A 7,928-nucleotide genomic window follows, 5' to 3' on the forward strand; every position below is an offset into this window, starting at 1 on the left:
AATTTTGTCAGTTCTGTCAAGATAAAGCCACTTCCTTCCCGTGCTTGTGTCAGAAAAAGTTATCCTATTTTAAAAGGGAAGGTGAGTCACCTAAAATTTAGAATTGATCATATCTCTTTCTTATCAAGGGGAAGCAATTAATACAAGGTTTGCTATTTTTTTTTCAACTATAAAATTGTTACACTTCAAAATTTTGAGTTAGATTTGAATTGTTTAATTTTGAGATTCTCTAATTATATATATTCCACATTCAATGTAAAATATATCAGTTGTATTTGTAGTCGTATAGTTTTAATATATATGATCTTACGCATTTTGATTTTCAATTAATTCTCTTCTAGTGTTTGGGATGTCGTTCTATAGCCTTGGTAGTTTTTGTTAACTAATTTCTAGTTGTTTTTAATGTTTTCATATGATTTTGTATGAATATATTAATTTTCTTTCTACGTGTGTTTTTCGTATTTAATAAGATCTTAAATTTGCTTATTAAACCAAATATATTTTCTTTTATAATTTTGAAGATATATATATTTTTTATTTTATAATTTCAAAGTAATTTTAAAATATATACTATTTTTCAAAGTTGAGGAGGGTAGGGGGAGTTGGGGGGGTTTAATTCTAAAATAAATCAGAGGGTGTAAACGATTTTCAACCTATGAATAATTTAATCCCAAAACTAGCAAAGGAACTTAGTGATGAATTATAAACAATTAATTAAAGGACAATATAATTAATTACCAAAAGAGAAAATTAATAGAATTTGAAATGCTTATAAAAGAAGATAGTTTTTAAAGGAAATATAATAAGAATGGGAGAATTTATGATTCTACTTTTTTCTTTTAATGAACCAATTAAATTCTATAGTTACTTAAAAAGCAAATATTTCAAATAAAGGAAAGTAGGGTAAGCGAGAAAGAACCAATTAAATTCTATAATTACTTAAAAAGCAAATATTTCAAATAAAGGAAAGTAGGGTAAGCGAGAAAGAACGTATAGGGGAAAAAGTCATAATCTCTTCGTCCAACAATAGTTTTTTACTATACTAAAAATAGTTGTACGAAAACAATTGTTCAATTTAAAATAATTAATAGGTAATTTACTTTTTCTACCCATTTTACCCTTGTTATTATCATCACTCTATACATTTCCCATAACATTAAATTTATTATATTTAAAGGGTGATATTATAAAATCACTCCTATATTTATTGTTTCTTAATATGTGTGTCAAGTCAATAGTGAACAAATATTGCTGGACGAGGAAGTGCAATTTATTATGCTAAAAATGAAGTACTCTTTTTGTGGAAAAAGAGCAATAAATATGTTATGTTAATAAAATAAGAACTTCTATGGAGGAAAATTAAACCATTTATTATGCTAAAAAGAAAGTATTTTTTATGGAAAGAAATCGCAAGTTATATTATATTGATACAATTAGGAGAACTTTTATGGGGAAAAATGATCATACGGCTAATTACGCTAAGAAGGAAGTGTTGGAAAAATATTTGTAAGTTATCTTACGAAAAATGGGTTAAATAACCCCTTTATTTTGAAAAACTAGTTAAATATAGTCTTTATTCTATCTTGGGATTAAATTTACCCTCATTGTCATAATTTGGGGTTAAATTTATCCCTCTATTTTGAAAATTAGCTAAATATGCCTTTCATCATGCAGAGGAGTTAAATTTACACTCAATGTCATCTCTTAGGGTCAAGCTTACCCCCGTTGTAAGAAACTTTGCATATGTATCCTTTTTTAAATAGAAAATCCTAAATCAATGTTGAATATCCTATTTTAAAAAAATAAAATAAACCACGCCCTAATCTAACTCGAGCCACAAAAAAAATACAAACAAATATACTTCCTTTGTTTTGTTGGTCAAATTTTTTCAACGAGATTAAACCACTAAATATTTATCAATGCATAGTTAATGAAAAATGGATCTGCATTAGTACAAACACAAACAAATATACCCTTCCCTCAGTTCATGGATCTACATCAATGTAGAGCTCATGATAAATGGCATTTGATAGTCAGCCCACTGGATATTTCTCTACATGATTGAGTTAAGAGGTCTTCGTATGTGTCATTCATGACATCTCTTCATTTTTATGTCTTTATATACAATTTAAATCTAAACAAATTTTTCATTGTGTCATTTATTTAGAAAACTTATCTATTGATTCTATAATCTATATACACATAGAATTGCATATCAAATTTTAAAATTTGAACATAACTGAATATGAGTAATTTTGTAATAGACACTTTCTCTAGTTCCATGTTTTTACTTTATCACATTCTATTTTACTTTTTGTTTATTTGCAAATAACATACTAACATTGTATGTTGAAGAAAAGTATAATTGTTTGTTGGAAAAATTCAACCAACAGAGCTGCGGGTGGAGTATATTTATTTGCATATATTTGTGGGTCGGATCGAGCGTACTGAATGTTTTGTAAAAATAAAAATAAAATAGGTCATTTAATGTTGATTTGACTTTTTTTATTAAAGGAAAGGTACATGTGAAAAATTTCTTAACCACGAGAGCAATATAATCTTAAAGTATGATATTGAGGGTAAATTTGATCCAAAAGAATGACGAAAAATATATTTAGTCAATTTTTCAGAGCAGAGTGGTAAATTTGGCTCCAAAATATGACATGAGAGTAAATACTTACCCCAAAATATGCGAAATATGTTTATATAACCAACTTTTCAAAGTAAATGGATAAATTTGATCCTTTCTCTATATTATATTGATACAAGGAGAAATCTTATGGGAATAAATTGGTCATACGTATGAGTAGTTATGCTAAAAAGGAAGTACTTATTATGGAAAAATATTCATACATTACAAATTATATTTATATTTATTATGTTAATACAAGGAGAACTTTTATGGAAAGATATTCATAATAAGTCCATCATTCTCCTATATCTATATAATCTATATATCTATATATCTATATAATATATTAAAAGTGTGAAGACCCTTAGAAAAGTAATTTGAAAATTTTGCCCTTCATTAAAAATCGATGCAATAGATAAAATTGTCTTTTCACCTATTCACTTAAATTATTATACTTAATTTTTTTTTAAATCAAAGAATCTCAAAATATATGGTGAGAGAAAAGTATATTTTAAAAATTAAAGAATCCTATAATAGATGTCCCAAAATATTTGGTAAGAAGCTACTCAATTTTGGTAAAATACATTAAAACGTAAAGTAATATTAGAAAGGAATTAGACCTTTAAAATAAAAAATTTCAAAAGACAATTTTTGTTTGATAGTGTAAGATCGTCCCCAAAATTTTTAATTATTAGGATGTTTAATTTTTTCAAAAATAAATAAATAAATAAATAAGAACTTCCATATTTAGATAATCCCTTGTTGGAGAAAATTTTTTTGGATTTCTATAAGGTTTTGAAATTATTTTATATCAGTCATATGTATCTTTTTAGCATGTATGTAATTATTTGTTCTCTACATCATCTCAATTATTTTTTATTTTGATATTCAATTTCTTGCTTTTCTTTTTTAGTTTTCAGTGAAGATGATTCTTTTTATTATAGATGAATTTTGTGTCGGACTTTGAGAATTTTTTTATGCAAAAATTAGTTTTAATCGTATTCTCCTAATATTTCACTACTTGTTGTTTTTCTTCTTATAACAGGTGGTAGATGAATGTCGGTCGGCTTTGAGATGATTTTGGTGTAAAGATTAGTTTAAATATATTGTATTGATATTTCTATTATTGTATTATTTTGTTGTAGTTTACAGGTGGCATATAAATTTTGGTTGGTTTTGGGAAAAATTTTCTCTAAAGTGAGCTTTAAATTATACTGTATTTTGTTGATATCTCTATTATGGTATTGTTTGATTGCAGTTTACAGGAGGTAGAGGAATGTCGTCCGACTATGAGAAATTTCTTGTGTAAAAAGGTTTAATTATATTGTTTTGATATCTCTATCATCATATGATTTAGTATATTCTGTCGGACTTTAAGAAATTTCTTAGGTAAATGTTAGATTTAATCGTATTGTCATAATTTCTTTGTTATCTGCTTAGTACAAGTGGTAAATGAATGTCGATAGACTTTGAGAAAATTTTTATGCAAACGTTAGGTTTAATTGTATTGTTTTGATATCTCTATTATGTCATAGTTTATAGTGATAGATGAATGTCGATCGGCTTAGAAGAAATTTTGTGTAAAAGTTAGGTTTAATTGTATTATTTTTATATTTCTATTATCGTATTGTTTTGTTGTAGTTTACAAATGGTACATCAATGTCAATCGACTTTGAGAAGATAATTTTTATGTATAAATTAGGTTTAATTGAATTATTTTGATATCTCCATTATAGTATTGTTTTGTTGTAAGTTACAAGTGGTAGATGAATATTGGTGATCAACTTTGAGAAATTCTTTGTGTAAAGGTTAGATTTAATTATATCATTTTGATATTTCTATTGTCCTATTATTTTGTTGTAGTTTGTAGGTGGTAGATGAATGTCGGTCGGCTTTGAGAAATTTTTTGTGTAAAGATTGATATAATAATATCTCGATTATTATATTGTTTGATTGAAGTTTATGATCAATTACTATCTCTTGTTTTTATTATTATCCATTTTTTTCTTCTACTTTCGTTGCTACTATTTATCTTTAATTTGTTCGCCCAAAGTAGTTATATGGAAGATGTTAGAAATTGCTTTTGTTGCTACTCATGCAATGAATGCATTTATCCACTAATAGTGATAATTACTTTTTTTAATTTTATTTATTTTGTCTAAAATATTATGTAATTGATGATATTTCAATTGCTTGATTTATAAATCTGTTGCATAGCAACGAGAGAGGTGTGTGAATTTGATTATATTGGAGACAAAAGTTACTATAGACGTGTTCTCATGACTAGGGTCTTTAATTACATTTCTTTATTCGTAATTTGTTAAATTAAGCATGTATTAAAAAAATTGGCGAATAAATTACTTTTATGTTTTAATTCTGCCTATATTTTTTATATAGGTATTGTATGAACCTTATGAGAATTTATCATGCCACTATCTTTTTTTCTCTCTTTTTTGTTGTTTCTTGTTAGAATTTGTTTTAGGTTTACAACTAAAACAATATATTCATAGAATGTAAAATGTACATAAATTTAATTCTTTAAATTCTATAAATAAAAACTCATTGTGATATACCACTTGCATGTGTCTTCCACGAGGACTAAATCTAAGTTACCTAAAAGATGTGGTGGTAAAGCAATAGTAACACCAAGTAAAATTTTTAATGTGTATATTTTATACAATTTGTCATTCCCAATGTTTTGATATTACATTTCAATATGTGAGATGCTTCTTATATTTTTCTATGTTAATCAATCTATATATTTTTATTACTTATTTGAGAGACTCAAATTTTCTTCCTTAATATGTTTTTAAGTTTATTATTTAGAACCTATGACGCACGTTCATAATTTCTTTTTGATAATTACCAAAACTAAGAGGGCTTTAGATGTTGCAATCAAACTCAACAAGCTAAATTTGATGAAACACATGAGACATGATCTACAAATTATTCTCCGTGACCATAATTGATGTATAGTATTAATAATAGGGTAAACAATGAAATAAAATATGTATAATTTTATTAATTAACACTAGACACACGTGCAAAGCACGTACACTAAACTAGTTATATATATATATATATATATATATATATATATAGCCATAAGTTGGCTTGAAAACATGTGAAATTGGAAAGAGTGACATAAACATTATTAACTATTTTAATCACCATGGCTTTCTTTTCTCCATCTTATTTTGTTTGCTTTTCTGTTTTCAGGTTAGTATTATATTATATGCACCTTTTACACTTCTATCATTTTTCATTATCTGACTTTTCTATCTTTAATTTGTGGCACTTTTTCTTTTACTTCATTTCTACGTATATCAAAGTGTGTGTAACCTGTCAAAGTATAAAGAAAATATAAATTTCAAGACCGTCATATATTAATACTACTCAGCTTACATCGTGCTACGCACAGCCCAATCAAGGCCAACTCAAGTAAATTAGTGGCCTAAGGTGAAAATCAAACAGAGGCCTTAAATTTTCAAGAAAAATTAATTTTTTTTATAAAATCTATATTTTAAATCCTAAGATGCAAAGTTGTAAATATTATAGTCGATTTCTTCTAATAATTTTTTTGGTTAATATAACTAATCCATTTAATCTTTGTTGAGATATACTTTAAATACATCAAAATTCTTTACTTTTATATTATAAGTTTATTTTTCCTACAAATAATATTTAATAATTTTTTAATAAAAAATTATTTTTTCTACAAATAATATTTAATAATTTTTAATAAAAAACTATAATTTATTATTGTTAAAAAAAATGAGGCCCCTCAAATTAGGGGGCCTTTGGCGGTTGCCTTTTTTTTAAAGGGATTGAGTCGCCACTGGGCCCAATGCTAATCCTTAAAATTTTTACGTTATGTATAATTCTATCATTTATTTAGTTGATAAATTCTAAGTTAGGCATATATTATTATATTTATATTGATGAAATTTGTATAACAATATTTTAAGTTGTTCAAACTTTTGTGGCATTGATAATCAATTATATTTTAAAAATAATTTAAGGTTTTAATTATTATGATTTATAATACTTTTTCTTCTATTCTACTAATTAGAAGTGATATAGTAAAATTATTATAACTAAAACTTATGAATTTTTTGAAGTGGTCCTATATAAGACATCAAGTTAATTTAAAATATCAAAAAATAACTTATCATTTCATGCCTATTTTATCTTTTTAATTAAATATTATTAATTTTTTAATATGTAAATGACTTATAAAAACATCAAAAAATAACCAACATGGGTTGTGGTGCAGTGGATGGGCAGCTCCACCCCTAACCAGAGGTCGAGGGTTTGACCCTGGGTATGGAGAAAACTCTGTTGGGAGCGTTGCCACCTTAATAGGCCATGCAACGCGCGATCCAGATTAGTCGAGGCTCCAGTGCGGACACCGAACACCGAATGGAAAATAAAAAAAACATCAAAAAATAATTTATTATTTTATGTCTATTTTATTTTTAATTAAATATTATTAACTTTTTAATACTTAAATGACTTATAACAATTAATTATGAGTGATATAGTAAAATCACGGTTGAAACAACTGAAGCAGTCATGTCATAAATGTTTATTTTAAAATTTTTATTATTTTTTTTTAATTTTTAATACATAAATGACTTATAATAATTAATTAGGGGTAATATAGTAAAATCACGGTTGAAGCAGCTGAAGCAGGTATGTTGACCATGAGCAGCCTGCTTCAGCTGCTTATTGTTAGTTATTATATAGAATTTTTAATTAAATATTATTAATTTTTTAATACTTAAATGACTTATAAAAACATCAAAAAATAATTTATTATTGTATGTCTATTTTATTTTTTATTAAATATTATTAACTTTTCAATACTTAAATGACTCATAATAATTAATTATGAGTGATATAGTAAAATCATGGTTGAAGCAGCTGAAATAGTCATGTCATAAATGTCCATTTTAATTTTTTTAGTAGATTTTTTTATTTTTTTAATACATAAATGACTTATAATAATTAATTAGGGGTAATATAGTAAAATCACGGTTGAAACAGTTGAAGGAGATATGTTGACCATGAGCAGTCTGCTTCAGCTGCTTATTGTGACTTATTGTATAGGATAATAATTGCTCTATTTCTAACATTTAAAATACCAAGTAGGCTATTTAGAAAAACAATTGATGTTTCTTTGATCAAGAAAATATATATATAATTGACACGTATTGAGATTTGAACGTTTTTATTAAGATCCTAAGTCAATTGCTAGAGTATAGCTTTTGGTGCATATAGAAAGGAATATATA

Source organism: Capsicum annuum, chromosome 10 (assembly GCF_002878395.1).
Source record: "Capsicum annuum cultivar UCD-10X-F1 chromosome 10, UCD10Xv1.1, whole genome shotgun sequence".
NCBI lineage: Eukaryota > Viridiplantae > Streptophyta > Magnoliopsida > Solanales > Solanaceae > Capsicum > Capsicum annuum.